The following is a 15,034-nucleotide window of genomic DNA, read 5'->3' as shown; positions in this document are numbered from 1 at the left end:
AAGGACTTTAATTTTGCATCAGTGTTATATGGTCTTCTGGAATGCCCAACAATGGACCAAAAAATAATGGCGTGGAAGACAGTGAATTGTGCCAAGATAGCGCTCTGGAATGCTAGAAATATTGCTGTTTTTAAACATGAAATGTTACCAGTAGATGATGTTTTAGCCTTTTGTAAAAGTGAAATGTACATATACTATTTATTGGACAGGAAAAAGAATGTAACGTTGGCAGGCAAATGGCTTTTTAACCTATGGAATATTTGAAGTCTTGTAAAATTTGCTGTGATGGAATTTTTATTTTTCTTTGAAGTCCCGAAAGTGTAATGTGGATGTAATGGTTTTATTTCTGTAATTTGTTAAATTTTAAATAAACGGTTTTTATCCCCATGTGGGGGATAGCCAAATTAAAAAAAAATCTGTTCTTATCAGTTTAATATCTGATACGTCCCCTATCTGGGGACCATATATTAAATGGATTTTTAGAACAGGGAGATGGAAAAAGAGCTTGCTCTGTCCACTCCACGCATTGACCTGGTATTGCAGTATCTCCAGGACCGGTGCACCCCTTCTTTAATGCAGTTTCTAAAATCAGAAAGAATTGAATTCAATGCTTTTTGTTCATTTTGCTTGTTTGTCGGATTTTGGGATGGACTCTTTGGCTTTGCTTTTCTTCTCCTCATTGGATTTTTCATGTTAAAAGTTGCAGAAGCCAGATGACAAGCTCATTTTGGTTCAACTTCAGCAACTGTGCATTGCATTGCCATGTAATGTAATGTAATGCAATGCTATCTATCTAGCTCTCCCTCTATACTTCCTTTTGGATAAACAGACATATTAGGCAAGCATTTTGGAGCTTTCACCTAAATAACTACAGGTGGTGAGATAAGCTGCACAATATAATTGACCTTTCAGTATATTGTTGCACACACACCATCTATTTAGCAAATGCCCTTGTTATCAACAGCAGCCTTTTAAACTCACCTGAGCTAACAGGTATGTGAGCTGGTTACTCTGCTGCGCTTAAAATTTCTTTTTTGGTTTGCTACAATGCCTTTTCTGAAACGTTGTCTCCCTCTGCTGGAACACTGACTTCTTTCATTTAATGCCTGCAGACTATAAAAGAGAAACCAACCCAAAAAGTTTGGTTGATTAGTCTGTGGCATTCTTTTAAACTGTTGCTTATGGCGGTCTCTGTGAGCTTCTCAGTGACATTCAGCCATCCAGGTATCCCGCCTGCAGTAGACGGAATGTGGCAATGGAACGCTGGCTGCGCGTGTCATAATAGGCTCTGAGCCTTTATATACCTGCGCACAGCAGCAGCCACCTTCAGTCTGCTGCTGGACAGCCAGCAGCAGCAGCAGCAGGAGAGGTAATTAATCAGCAACCCTCCTGCTAAGGGTAGACAGCTGCTCGTTCCACCCCCCCCGCCTTAATTGGTTCTCCTCCCTTCCAACGGTGTTGAGGCGGGTGGGAACAGCCGGGGGTTGAGGGTACTGTGCTAAAAGAGGTGGAGTTATGCAGATCTAAAACGCGTGGATTGCAGCAGCAGCAAGCCGAAAAGTGCAGGCATGTGAGGGATCTAGAGGTTGACAGCATGTCTTCTTAACGGGAGTCCAGGTGGCCATCTCCACAAATGGACTTTTCAGAATCCTTGGGTGGCACCGTAGTCGGAAACCAATTCTGGTTATCGCTTCTCGGCCTTTTGGCTAAGATCAAGTGCAGTGATCTAACGGTTGTTGCCTTGGTCTCGGCTAGGAGGTGCCTGGGGTACCCGGCTTGTTAGCCTTGGGGGATCGCTCTCTCTTAACGGAGGGAGCTTCACCCCCTTGCTGCTATTGGCAAGTCGGATTAATCCCCAGGCAACGAGAGGCGATCACCCTTGTCACTACTTCGGTAGGGGGCAACTGTTCCCACACATAGCTGTGGGGACAACATTGTGGAAGGACTTGAAGATGGAGGATGTAATGAAGTGGAATTGCTTACGCTTTTCTGCGAAGATGGACTGTTTGTTGGAGGAAGAAGAAGTTCTGGATTTGCTGGAGGAATATGGAGCAGTAGAAAAGAAGGATATCTTGTGCATGCAAGAGCTAAGGTACAAGAAGATGTATGATGTGACTTTACGCTTGGAGGAGAAATGTCTTCATTTCTTGAAGTGTTGGAATGGAGGGAAGGTTGGAGTGAAGCCACTTTTTTTGGGAAAACCAAGAACTGTGGTAGTAAGTATGGATGATCCTTTTGTGATAATGGAGGAAGTGCTGGAGTATTTAAAGAAGAAATGTGTGTTGGTAAAGTTCCAGAAGGACTATTTGAACAAAGTTGGAGTATGGAACGGAAAAAGACGATTTGTAGTATGGATGAAGAGAGAAGAAGAGTTGGTTATGGGAAAAATTGTGATAAATGGCAGGACTGGTTTCTGTTATATGGAAAAAGACAAGAAGAGTTTTGAAGAATGTAAAGAGGAGCAGAGAGAGTTGCAAGTAGTTAAAGAGAAAGAAGAAATTGTGAAAAAGAAGCAAGATTTGGTGAGAAGTAAAGACTCATTGTTAGAAGGAGTAAAGATTGAAGATTGTGCTGTGGGAGAAGAGGAGATACAAGTAAAGCAGATATTTGTAAGGAGAGAACTAAAGGAAAATGATAAAGAAAAGAGACGTAAGTCGGAGGACAAGAAAGAAGAGAAAGTAACATGTGATAGTGCTGAAGGTGAAAAGATTTTGTTGGAAGGTTTTTTGGATAGTGACTGGGATATGTGGGACAGGTCTTGGAGTAGGAAAAGACGTGGAAGGAAAAAAGCTTTGAGTTAATTGTTAATGTCTTGTAGGAAGGTTTTTTTTGCTGATGTAAGATTGTTTTATGTTTGTTAAATTTATTAAGTATTATTATTAAATTTTCTAATAAAAAAAAAAAAGTTGAATTCGGATGATGAAGGCGTAGGCGACATTTTTGTTGTCCATGCATATGGAATTTAATTTATGTCGCGTCTTCTGACGCATTCAATTAAAAAAAAATCTGTTCTTATCAGTTTAATATCTGATACGTCCCCTATCTGGGGACCATATATTAAATGGATTTTTAGAACAGGGAGATGGAAAAAGAGCTTGCTCTGTCCACTCCACGCATTGACCTGGTATTGCAGTATCTCCAGGACCGGTGCACCCCTTCTTTAATGCAGTTTCTAAAATCAGAAAGAATTTAATTCAATGCTTTTTGTTCATTTTGCTTGTTTGTCGGATTTTGGGATGGACTCTTTGGCTTTGCTTTTCTTCTCCTCATTGGATTTTTCATGTTAAAAGTTGCAGAAGCCAGATGACAAGCTCATTTTGGTTCAACTTCAGCAACTGTGCATTGCATTGCCATGTAATGTAATGTAATGCAATGCTATCTATCTAGCTCTCCCTCTATACTTCCTTTTGGATAAACAGACATATTAGGCAAGCATTTTGGAGCTTTCACCTAAATAACTACAGGTGGTGAGATAAGCTGCACAATATAATTGACCTTTCAGTATATTGTTGCACACACACCATCTATTTAGCAAATGCCCTTGTTATCAACAGCAGCCTTTTAAACTCACCTGAGCTAACAGGTATGTGAGCTGGTTACTCTGCTGCGCTTAAAATTTCTTTTTTGGTTTGCTACAATGCCTTTTCTGAAACGTTGTCTCCCTCTGCTGGAACACTGACTTCTTTCATTTAATGCCTGCAGACTATAAAAGAGAAACCAACCCAAAAAGTTTGGTTGATTAGTCTGTGGCATTCTTTTAAACTGTTGCTTATGGCGGTCTCTGTGAGCTTCTCAGTGACATTCAGCCATCCAGGTATCCCGCCTGCAGTAGACGGAATGTGGCAATGGAAAGCTGGCTGCGCGTGTCATAATAGGCTCTGAGCCTTTATATACCTGCGCACAGCAGCAGCCACCTTCAGTCTGCTGCTGGACAGCCAGCAGCAGCAGCAGCAGGAGAGGTAATTAATCAGCAACCCTCCTGCTAAGGGTAGACAGCTGCTCGTTCCACCCCCCCCCCCGCCTTAATTGGTTCTCCTCCCTTCCAACGGTGTTGAGGCGGGTGGGAACAGCCGGGGGTTGAGGGTACTGTGCTAAAAGAGGTGGAGTTATGCAGATCTAAAACGCGTGGATTGCAGCAGCAGCAAGCCGAAAAGTGCAGGCATGTGAGGGATCTAGAGGTTGACAGCATGTCTTCTTAACGGGAGTCCAGGTGGCCATCTCCACAAATGGACTTTTCAGAATCCTTGGGTGGCACCGTAGTCGGAAACCAATTCTGGTTATCGCTTCTCGGCCTTTTGGCTAAGATCAAGTGTAGTATCTGTTCTTATCAGTTTAATATCTGATACGTCCCCTATCTGGGGACCATATATTAAATGGATTTTTAGAACAGGGAGATGGAAAAAGAGCTTGCTCTGTCCACTCCACGCATTGACCTGGTATTGCAGTATCTCCAGGACCGGTGCACCCCTTCTTTAATGCAGTTTCTAAAATCAGAAAGAATTGAATTCAATGCTTTTTGTTCATTTTGCTTGTTTGTCGGATTTTGGGATGGACTCTTTGGCTTTGCTTTTCTTCTCCTCATTGGATTTTTCATGTTAAAAGTTGCAGAAGCCAGATGACAAGCTCATTTTGGTTCAACTTCAGCAACTGTGCATTGCATTGCCATGTAATGTAATGTAATGCAATGCTATCTATCTAGCTCTCCCTCTATACTTCCTTTTGGATAAACAGACATATTAGGCAAGCATTTTGGAGCTTTCACCTAAATAACTACAGGTGGTGAGATAAGCTGCAAAATATAATTGACCTTTCAGTATATTGTTGCACACACACCATCTATTTAGCAAATGCCCTTGTTATCAACAGCAGCCTTTTAAACTCACCTGAGCTAACAGGTATGTGAGCTGGTTACTCTGCTGCGCTTAAAATTTCTTTTTTGGTTTGCTACAATGCCTTTTCTGAAACGTTGTCTCCCTCTGCTGGAACACTGACTTCTTTCATTTAATGCCTGCAGACTATAAAAGAGAAACCAACCCAAAAAGTTTGGTTGATTAGTCTGTGGCATTCTTTTAAACTGTTGCTTATGGCGGTCTCTGTGAGTTTCTCAGTGACATTCAGCCATCCAGGTATCCCGCCTGCAGTAGACGGAATGTGGCAATGGAACGCTGGCTGCGCGTGTCATAATAGGCTCTGAGCCTTTATATACCTGCGCACAGCAGCAGCCACCTTCAGTCTGCTGCTGGACAGCCAGCAGCAGCAGCAGCAGGAGAGGTAATTAATCAGCAACCCTCCTGCTAAGGGTAGACAGCTGCTCGTTCCACCCCCCCCCCCCCCCGCCTTAATTGGTTCTCCTCCCTTCCAACGGTGTTGAGGCGGGTGGGAACAGCCGGGGGTTGAGGGTACTGTGCTAAAAGAGGTGGAGTTATGCAGATCTAAAACGCGTGGATTGCAGCAGCAGCAAGCCGAAAAGTGCAGGCATGTGAGGGATCTAGAGGTTGACAGCATGTCTTCTTAACGGGAGTCCAGGTGGCCATCTCCACAAATGGACTTTTCAGAATCCTTGGGTGGCACCGTAGTCGGAAACCAATTCTGGTTATCGCTTCTCGGCCTTTTGGCTAAGATCAAGTGTAGTATCTGTTCTTATCAGTTTAATATCTGATACGTCCCCTATCTGGGGACCATATATTAAATGGATTTTTAGAACAGGGAGATGGAAAAAGAGCTTGCTCTGTCCACTCCACGCATTGACCTGGTATTGCAGTATCTCCAGGACCGGTGCACCCCTTCTTTAATGCAGTTTCTAAAATCAGAAAGAATTGAATTCAATGCTTTTTGTTCATTTTGCTTGTTTGTCGGATTTTGGGATGGACTCTTTGGCTTTGCTTTTCTTCTCCTCATTGGATTTTTCATGTTAAAAGTTGCAGAAGCCAGATGACAAGCTCATTTTGGTTCAACTTCAGCAACTGTGCATTGCATTGCCATGTAATGTAATGTAATGCAATGCTATCTATCTAGCTCTCCCTCTATACTTCTTTTGGATAAACAGACATATTAGGCAAGCATTTTGGAGCTTTCAACTAAATAACTACAGGTGGTGAGATAAGCTGCACAATATAATTGACCTTTCAGTATATTGTTGCACACACACCATCTATTTAGCAAATGCCCTTGTTATCAACAGCAGCCTTTTAAACTCACCTGAGCTAACAGGTATGTGAGCTGGTTACTCTGCTGCGCTTAAAATTTCTTTTTTGGTTTGCTACAATGCCTTTTCTGAAACGTTGTCTCCCTCTGCTGGAACACTGACTTCTTTCATTTAATGCCTGCAGACTATAAAAGAGAAACCAACCCAAAAAGTTTGGTTGATTAGTCTGTGGCATTCTTTTAAACTGTTGCTTATGGCGGTCTCTGTGAGCTTCTCAGTGACATTCAGCCATCCAGGTATCCCGCCTGCAGTAGACGGAATGTGGCAATGGAACGTTGGCTGCGCGTGTCATAATAGGCTCTGAGCCTTTATATACCTGCGCACAGCAGCAGCCACCTTCAGTCTGCTGCTGGACAGCCAGCAGCTGCAGCAGCAGAGGTAATTAATCAGCAACCCTCCTGCTAAGGGTAGACAGCTGCTCGTTCCACCCCCCCCCCCCCGCCTTAATTGGTTCTCCTCCCTTCCAACGGTGTTGAGGCGGGTGGGAACAGCCGGGGGTTGAGGGTACTGTGCTAAAAGAGGTGGAGTTATGCAGATCTAAAACGCGTGGATTGCAGCAGCAGCAAGCCGAAAAGTGCAGGCATGTGAGGGATCTAGAGGTTGACAGCATGTCTTCTTAACGGGAGTCCAGGTGGCCATCTCCACAAATGGACTTTTCAGAATCCTTGGGTGGCACCGTAGTCGGAAACCAATTCTGGTTATCGCTTCTCGGCCTTTTGGCTAAGATCAAGTGTAGTATCTGTTCTTATCAGTTTAATATCTGATACGTCCCCTATCTGGGGACCATATATTAAATGGATTTTTAGAACAGGGAGATGGAAAAAGAGCTTGCTCTGTCCACTCCACGCATTGACCTGGTATTGCAGTATCTCCAGGACCGGTGCACCCCTTCTTTAATGCAGTTTCTAAAATCAGAAAGAATTGAATTCAATGCTTTTTGTTCATTTTGCTTGTTTGTCGGATTTTGGGATGGACTCTTTGGCTTTGCTTTTCTTCTCCTCATTGGATTTTTCATGTTAAAAGTTGCAGAAGCCAGATGACAAGCTCATTTTGGTTCAACTTCAGCAACTGTGCATTGCATTGCCATGTTATGTAATGTAATGCAATGCTATCTATCTAGCTCTCCCTCTATACTTCCTTTTGGATAAACAGACATATTAGGCAAGCATTTTGGAGCTTTCACCTAAATAACTACAGGTGGTGAGATAAGCTGCAAAATATAATTGACCTTTCAGTATATTGTTGCACACACACCATCTATTTAGCAAATGCCCTTGTTATCAACAGCAGCCTTTTAAACTCACCTGAGCTAACAGGTATGTGAGCTGGTTACTCTGCTGCGCTTAAAATTTCTTTTTTGGTTTGCTACAATGCCTTTTCTGAAACGTTGTCTCCCTCTGCTGGAACACTGACTTCTTTCATTTAATGCCTGCAGACTATAAAAGAGAAACCAACCCAAAAAGTTTGGTTGATTAGTCTGTGGCATTCTTTTAAACTGTTGCTTATGGCGGTCTCTGTGAGCTTCTCAGTGACATTCAGCCATCCAGGTATCCCGCCTGCAGTAGACGGAATGTGGCAATGGAACGCTGGCTGCGCGTGTCATAATAGGCTCTGAGCCTTTATATACCTGCGCACAGCAGCAGCCACCTTCAGTCTGCTGCTGGACAGCCAGCAGCAGCAGCAGCAGGAGAGGTAATTAATCAGCAACCCTCCTGCTAAGGGTAGACAGCTGCTCGTTCCACCCCCCCCCCCCGCCTTAATTGGTTATCCTCCCTTCCAACGGTGTTGAGGCGGGTGGGAACAGCCGGGGGTTGAGGGTACTGTGCTAAAAGAGGTGGAGTTATGCAGATCTAAAACGCGTGGATTGCAGCAGCAGCAAGCCGAAAAGTGCAGGCATGTGAGGGATCTAGAGGTTGACAGCATGTCTTCTTAACGGGAGTCCAGGTGGCCATCTCCACAAATGGACTTTTCAGAATCCTTGGGTGGCACCGTAGTCGGAAACCAATTCTGGTTATCGCTTCTCGGCCTTTTGGCTAAGATCAAGTGTAGTATCTGTTCTTATCAGTTTAATATCTGATACGTCCCCTATCTGGGGACCATATATTAAATGGATTTTTAGAACAGGGAGATGGAAAAAGAGCTTGCTCTGTCCACTCCACGCATTGACCTGGTATTGCAGTATCTCCAGGACCGGTGCACCCCTTCTTTAATGCAGTTTCTAAAATCAGAAAGAATTGAATTCAATGCTTTTTGTTCATTTTGCTTGTTTGTCGGATTTTGGGATGGACTCTTTGGCTTTGCTTTTCTTCTCCTCATTGGATTTTTCATGTTAAAAGTTGCAGAAGCCAGATGACAAGCTCATTTTGGTTCAACTTCAGCAACTGTGCATTGCATTGCCATGTTATGTAATGTAATGCAATGCTATCTATCTAGCTCTCCCTCTATACTTCCTTTTGGATAAACAGACATATTAGGCAAGCATTTTGGAGCTTTCACCTAAATAACTACAGGTGGTGAGATAAGCTGCAAAATATAATTGACCTTTCAGTATATTGTTGCACACACACCATCTATTTAGCAAATGCCCTTGTTATCAACAGCAGCCTTTTAAACTCACCTGAGCTAACAGGTATGTGAGCTGGTTACTCTGCTGCGCTTAAAATTTCTTTTTTGGTTTGCTACAATGCCTTTTCTGAAACGTTGTCTCCCTCTGCTGGAACACTGACTTCTTTCATTTAATGCCTGCAGACTATAAAAGAGAAACCAACCCAAAAAGTTTGGTTGATTAGTCTGTGGCATTCTTTTAAACTGTTGCTTATGGCGGTCTCTGTGAGCTTCTCAGTGACATTCAGCCATCCAGGTATCCCGCCTGCAGTAGACGGAATGTGGCAATGGAACGCTGGCTGCGCGTGTCATAATAGGCTCTGAGCCTTTATATACCTGCGCACAGCAGCAGCCACCTTCAGTCTGCTGCTGGACAGCCAGCAGCAGCAGCAGCAGGAGAGGTAATTAATCAGCAACCCTCCTGCTAAGGGTAGACAGCTGCTCGTTCCACCCCCCCCCCCCGCCTTAATTGGTTCTCCTCCCTTCCAACGGTGTTGAGGCGGGTGGGAACAGCCGGGGGTTGAGGGTACTGTGCTAAAAGAGGTGGAGTTATGCAGATCTAAAACGCGTGGATTGCAGCAGCAGCAAGCCGAAAAGTGCAGGCATGTGAGGGATCTAGAGGTTGACAGCATGTCTTCTTAACGGGAGTCCAGGTGGCCATCTCCACAAATGGACTTTTCAGAATCCTTGGGTGGCACCGTAGTCGGAAACCAATTCTGGTTATCGCTTCTCGGCCTTTTGGCTAAGATCAAGTGTAGTATCTGTTCTTATCAGTTTAATATCTGATACGTCCCCTATCTGGGGACCATATATTAAATGGATTTTTAGAACAGGGAGATGGAAAAAGAGCTTGCTCTGTCCACTCCACGCATTGACCTGGTATTGCAGTATCTCCAGGACCGGTGCACCCCTTCTTTAATGCAGTTTCTAAAATCAGAAAGAATTGAATTCAATGCTTTTTGTTCATTTTGCTTGTTTGTCGGATTTTGGGATGGACTCTTTGGCTTTGCTTTTCTTCTCCTCATTGGATTTTTCATGTTAAAAGTTGCAGAAGCCAGATGACAAGCTCATTTTGGTTCAACTTCAGCAACTGTGCATTGCATTGCCATGTAATGTAATGTAATGCAATGCTATCTATCTAGCTCTCCCTCTATACTTCCTTTTGGATAAACAGACATATTAGGCAAGCATTTTGGAGCTTTCACCTAAATAACTACAGATGGTGAGATAAGCTGCACAATATAATTGACCTTTCAGTATATTGTTGCACACACACCATCTATTTAGCAAATGCCCTTGTTATCAACAGCAGCCTTTTAAACTCACCTGAGCTAACAGGTATGTGAGCTGGTTACTCTGCTGCGCTTAAAATTTCTTTTTTGGTTTGCTACAATGCCTTTTCTGAAACGTTGTCTCCCTCTGCTGGAACACTGACTTCTTTCATTTAATGCCTGCAGACTATAAAAGAGAAACCAACCCAAAAAGTTTGGTTGATTAGTCTGTGGCATTCTTTTAAACTGTTGCTTATGGCGGTCTCTGTGAGCTTCTCAGTGACAGTCAGCCATCCAGGTATCCCGCCTGCAGTAGACGGAATGTGGCAATGGAACGCTGGCTGCGCGTGTCATAATAGGCTCTGAGCCTTTATATACCTGCGCACAGCAGCAGCCACCTTCAGTCTGCTGCTGGACAGCCAGCAGCAGCAGCAGCAGGAGAGGTAATTAATCAGCAACCCTCCTGCTAAGGGTAGACAGCTGCTCGTTCCACACCCCCCCCCCGCCTTAATTGGTTCTCCTCCCTTCCAACGGTGTTGAGGCGGGTGGGAACAGCCGGGGGTTGAGGGTACTGTGCTAAAAGAGGTGGAGTTATGCAGATCTAAAACGCGTGGATTGCAGCAGCAGCAAGCCGAAAAGTGCAGGCATGTGAGGGATCTAGAGGTTGACAGCATGTCTTCTTAACGGGAGTCCAGGTGGCCATCTCCACAAATGGACTTTTCAGAATCCTTGGGTGGCACCGTAGTCGGAAACCAATTCTGGTTATCGCTTCTCGGCCTTTTGGCTAAGATCAAGTGTAGTATCTGTTCTTATCAGTTTAATATCTGATACGTCCCCTATCTGGGGACCATATATTAAATGGATTTTTAGAACAGGGAGATGGAAAAAGAGCTTGCTCTGTCCACTCCACGCATTGACCTGGTATTGCAGTATCTCCAGGACCGGTGCACCCCTTCTTTAATGCAGTTTCTAAAATCAGAAAGAATTGAATTCAATGCTTTTTGTTCATTTTGCTTGTTTGTCGGATTTTGGGATGGACTCTTTGGCTTTGCTTTTCTTCTCCTCATTGGATTTTTCATGTTAAAAGTTGCAGAAGCCAGATGACAAGCTCATTTTGGTTCAACTTCAGCAACTGTGCATTGCATTGCCATGTTATGTAATGTAATGCAATGCTATCTATCTAGCTCTCCCTCTATACTTCCTTTTGGATAAACAGACATATTAGGCAAGCATTTTGGAGCTTTCACCTAAATAACTACAGGTGGTGAGATAAGCTGCAAAATATAATTGACCTTTCAGTATATTGTTGCACACACACCATCTATTTAGCAAATGCCCTTGTTATCAACAGCAGCCTTTTAAACTCACCTGAGCTAACAGGTATGTGAGCTGGCTACTCTGCTGCGCTTAAAATTTCTTTTTTGGTTTGCTACAATGCCTTTTCTGAAACGTTGTCTCCCTCTGCTGGAACACTGACTTCTTTCATTTAATGCCTGCAGACTATAAAAGAGAAACCAACCCAAAAAGTTTGGTTGATTAGTCTGTGGCATTCTTTTAAACTGTTGCTTATGGCGGTCTCTGTGAGCTTCTCAGTGACATTCAGCCATCCAGGTATCCCGCCTGCAGTAGACGGAATGTGGCAATGGAACGCTGGCTGCGCGTGTCATAATAGGCTCTGAGCCTTTATATACCTGCGCACAGCAGCAGCCACCTTCAGTCTGCTGCTGGACAGCCAGCAGCAGCAGCAGCAGGAGAGGTAATTAATCAGCAACCCTCCTGCTAAGGGTAGACAGCTGCTCGTTCCACACCCCCCCCCCCCGCCTTAATTGGTTCTCCTCCCTTCCAACGGTGTTGAGGCGGGTGGGAACAGCCGGGGGTTGAGGGTACTGTGCTAAAAGAGGTGGAGTTATGCAGATCTAAAACGCGTGGATTGCAGCAGCAGCAAGCCGAAAAGTGCAGGCATGTGAGGGATCTAGAGGTTGACAGCATGTCTTCTTAACGGGAGTCCAGGTGGCCATCTCCACAAATGGACTTTTCAGAATCCTTGGGTGGCACCGTAGTCGGAAACCAATTCTGGTTATCGCTTCTCGGCCTTTTGGCTAAGATCAAGTGTAGTATCTGTTCTTATCAGTTTAATATCTGATACGTCCCCTATCTGGGGACCATATATTAAATGGATTTTTAGAACAGGGAGATGGAAAAAGAGCTTGCTCTGTCCACTCCACGCATTGACCTGGTATTGCAGTATCTCCAGGACCGGTGCACCCCTTCTTTAATGCAGTTTCTAAAATCAGAAAGAATTGAATTCAATGCTTTTTGTTCATTTTGCTTGTTTGTCGGATTTTGGGATGGACTCTTTGGCTTTGCTTTTCTTCTCCTCATTGGATTTTTCATGTTAAAAGTTGCAGAAGCCAGATGACAAGCTCATTTTGGTTCAACTTCAGCAACTGTGCATTGCATTGCCATGTAATGTAATGTAATGCAATGCTATCTATCTAGCTCTCCCTCTATACTTCCTTTTGGATAAACAGACATATTAGGCAAGCATTTTGGAGCTTTCACCTAAATAACTACAGGTGGTGAGATAAGCTGCACAATATAATTGACCTTTCAGTATATTGTTGCACACACACCATCTATTTAGCAAATGCCCTTGTTATCAACAGCAGCCTTTTAAACTCACCTGAGCTAACAGGTATGTGAGCTGGTTACTCTGCTGCGCTTAAAATTTCTTTTTTGGTTTGCTACAATGCCTTTTCTGAAACGTTGTCTCCCTCTGCTGGAACACTGACTTCTTTCATTTAATGCCTGCAGACTATAAAAGAGAAACCAACCCAAAAAGTTTGGTTGATTAGTCTGTGGCATTCTTTTAAACTGTTGCTTATGGCGGTCTCTGTGAGCTTCTCAGTGACATTCAGCCATCCAGGTATCCCGCCTGCAGTAGACGGAATGTGGCAATGGAACGCTGGCTGCGCGTGTCATAATAGGCTCTGAGCCTTTATATACCTGCGCACAGCAGCAGCCACCTTCAGTCTGCTGCTGGACAGCCAGCAGCAGCAGCAGCAGGAGAGGTAATTAATCAGCAACCCTCCTGCTAAGGGTAGACAGCTGCTCGTTCCACCCCCCCCCGCCTTAATTGGTTCTCCTCCCTTCCAACGGTGTTGAGGCGGGTGGGAACAGCCGGGGGTTGAGGGTAATGTGCTAAAAGAGGTGGAGTTATGCAGATCTAAAACGCGTGGATTGCAGTAGCAGCAAGCCGAAAAGTGCAGGCATGTGAGGGATCTAGAGGTTGACAGCATGTCTTCTTAACGGGAGTCCAGGTGGCCATCTCCACAAATGGACTTTTCAGAATCCTTGGGTGGCACCGTAGTCGGAAACCAATTCTGGTTATCGCTTCTCGGCCTTTTGGCTAAGATCAAGTGTAGTATCTTTCGAAAAGGCGGTTTTGGATGTTGGCCGCCCTAGTAGATTGATACATTATGCACACTGGGGTTTAGGCGCTTGTTAGTACGCCAGGTGGCTAATATAGTCATCTGGTGGAAAGCATGGCCCCCCAGGATCGACGCCATTGGGCCGGGGAAGATCGAAAGCCCGAAGTGTGAAGTGCCCCAGGAGTGGTGACCCTGGGGTGCCTTAACTCACTGGGATTGGGAACCCCACTTGAGTTTATGGCACATTTGCACAAGCACTTCAAATTTTCTTTCTTCGCACACACCCTTATTCCGGGCCTTCTGGCCTTAGGATGGGGAATTTTTCAATTCCCGGTCGAAGGTCCGGGCAGTATTATACTGTGAAACCTTCACTATTTATTTAATTTCTTTGTCACTGTGTGTCCACTTATTCACGTGTGTCACGTCCTACTAGGATTTTGTCGGGATGCGGTTCCCTTACGGGTTCCTCTCTTGGCAGGTCTAGGGGGGGAGTGTGTGGCCATCAGGTTCCGCTCCCCCCTGAACCCCCCTGGCTCTCCTCTTTCGGGAGGAGAGCGTTGTTGGCTCCCCTCTTCCGGGAGGGGAGCACAGTCTTTGGCTCCCAGTGCCTTGCTCCGGTGAGAACTCGGGCAGGTGCTGGGGGTAAGATTGGGTCGCCTCTGGCTTCGGCTGGAGGTGGCTTTTTGTCCCTGTTCCTCGCTGTGGCCTTTTGGCTCGGAGGGACGGGGAATGGTTTGGGGGACCCTTCTCCTTTTGGAGAGGGTTTCAAGAAGACCAGCATCCTAGTGCACTTTTTTTGTGGCACTTGTCACTTTTTTAAGCGCACTCGGGTTTTGTACACGAATTCGGGCTTTCGATAAAAAAAAAAAATCTGTTCTTATCAGTTTAATATCTGATACGTCCCCTATCTGGGGACCATATATTAAATGGATTTTTAGAACAGGGAGATGGAAAAAGAGCTTGCTCTGTCCACTCCACGCATTGACCTGGTATTGCAGTATCTCCAGGACCGGTGCACCCCTTCTTTAATGCAGTTTCTAAAATCAGAAAGAATTGAATTCAATGCTTTTTGTTCATTTTGCTTGTTTGTCGGATTTTGGGATGGACTCTTTGGCTTTGCTTTTCTTCTCCTCATTGGATTTTTCATGTTAAAAGTTGCAGAAGCCAGATGACAAGCTCATTTTGGTTCAACTTCAGCAACTGTGCATTGCATTGCCATGTAATGTAATGTAATGCAATGCTATCTATCTAGCTCTCCCTCTATACTTCCTTTTGGATAAACAGACATATTAGGCAAGCATTTTGGAGCTTTCACCTAAATAACTACAGGTGGTGAGATAAGCTGCACAATATAATTGACCTTTCAGTATATTGTTGCACACACACCATCTATTTAGCAAATGCCCTTGTTATCAACAGCAGCCTTTTAAACTCACCTGAGCTAACAGGTATGTGAGCTGGTTACTCTGCTGCGCTTAAAATTTCTTTTTTGGTTTGCTACAATGCCTTTTCTGAAACGTTGT

General features: G+C 44.5%; 10 non-coding genes and 1 pseudogene across 10 annotated transcripts; all 11 read left to right on the top strand.

The window, feature by feature from the left end:
- Positions 1–371: 371 nt before the first annotated feature.
- LOC141185807 (U2 spliceosomal RNA) lies at positions 372–568 on the top strand. Its single transcript, XR_012260420.1, has one exon. It is a non-coding gene; the product is annotated as a U2 spliceosomal RNA (small nuclear RNA).
- A 2,401-nt stretch (positions 569–2,969) lies between these two features.
- Positions 2,970–3,158, top strand: LOC141185744 (U2 spliceosomal RNA). Its single transcript, XR_012260374.1, has one exon. It is a non-coding gene; the product is annotated as a U2 spliceosomal RNA (small nuclear RNA).
- Positions 3,159–4,279: 1,121 nt separating this feature from the next.
- LOC141189669 (U2 spliceosomal RNA) lies at positions 4,280–4,470 on the top strand. Its single transcript, XR_012263718.1, has one exon. It is a non-coding gene; the product is annotated as a U2 spliceosomal RNA (small nuclear RNA).
- Positions 4,471–5,595: 1,125 nt separating this feature from the next.
- On the top strand, positions 5,596–5,786 carry LOC141189668 (U2 spliceosomal RNA). Its single transcript, XR_012263717.1, has one exon. It is a non-coding gene; the product is annotated as a U2 spliceosomal RNA (small nuclear RNA).
- A 1,119-nt stretch (positions 5,787–6,905) lies between these two features.
- Positions 6,906–7,096, top strand: LOC141189667 (U2 spliceosomal RNA). Its single transcript, XR_012263716.1, has one exon. It is a non-coding gene; the product is annotated as a U2 spliceosomal RNA (small nuclear RNA).
- A 1,122-nt stretch (positions 7,097–8,218) lies between these two features.
- Positions 8,219–8,409, top strand: LOC141189665 (U2 spliceosomal RNA). Its single transcript, XR_012263715.1, has one exon. It is a non-coding gene; the product is annotated as a U2 spliceosomal RNA (small nuclear RNA).
- Positions 8,410–9,531: 1,122 nt separating this feature from the next.
- LOC141189664 (U2 spliceosomal RNA) lies at positions 9,532–9,722 on the top strand. Its single transcript, XR_012263714.1, has one exon. It is a non-coding gene; the product is annotated as a U2 spliceosomal RNA (small nuclear RNA).
- A 1,122-nt stretch (positions 9,723–10,844) lies between these two features.
- LOC141189663 (U2 spliceosomal RNA) lies at positions 10,845–11,035 on the top strand. The gene has a single exon (XR_012263713.1). It is a non-coding gene; the product is annotated as a U2 spliceosomal RNA (small nuclear RNA).
- A 1,124-nt stretch (positions 11,036–12,159) lies between these two features.
- On the top strand, positions 12,160–12,350 carry LOC141189662 (U2 spliceosomal RNA). Its single transcript, XR_012263712.1, has one exon. It is a non-coding gene; the product is annotated as a U2 spliceosomal RNA (small nuclear RNA).
- Positions 12,351–13,469: 1,119 nt separating this feature from the next.
- On the top strand, positions 13,470–13,561 carry LOC141186255 (U2 spliceosomal RNA; annotated as a pseudogene).
- Positions 13,562–14,350: 789 nt separating this feature from the next.
- Positions 14,351–14,534, top strand: LOC141185781 (U2 spliceosomal RNA). Its single transcript, XR_012260398.1, has one exon. It is a non-coding gene; the product is annotated as a U2 spliceosomal RNA (small nuclear RNA).
- The last annotated feature ends 500 nt before the right edge of the window (positions 14,535–15,034 follow it).

This window comes from Phyllobates terribilis, unplaced genomic scaffold (assembly GCF_046119375.1).
Source record: "Phyllobates terribilis strain yellow unplaced genomic scaffold, ASM4611937v1 Scaffold_40__1_contigs__length_11209783, whole genome shotgun sequence".
Classification (NCBI taxonomy): Eukaryota; Metazoa; Chordata; class Amphibia; order Anura; family Dendrobatidae; genus Phyllobates; species Phyllobates terribilis.
Note: the sequence above shows the minus strand (reverse complement) of the source record. Positions and strands in the feature narration are given on the sequence as shown.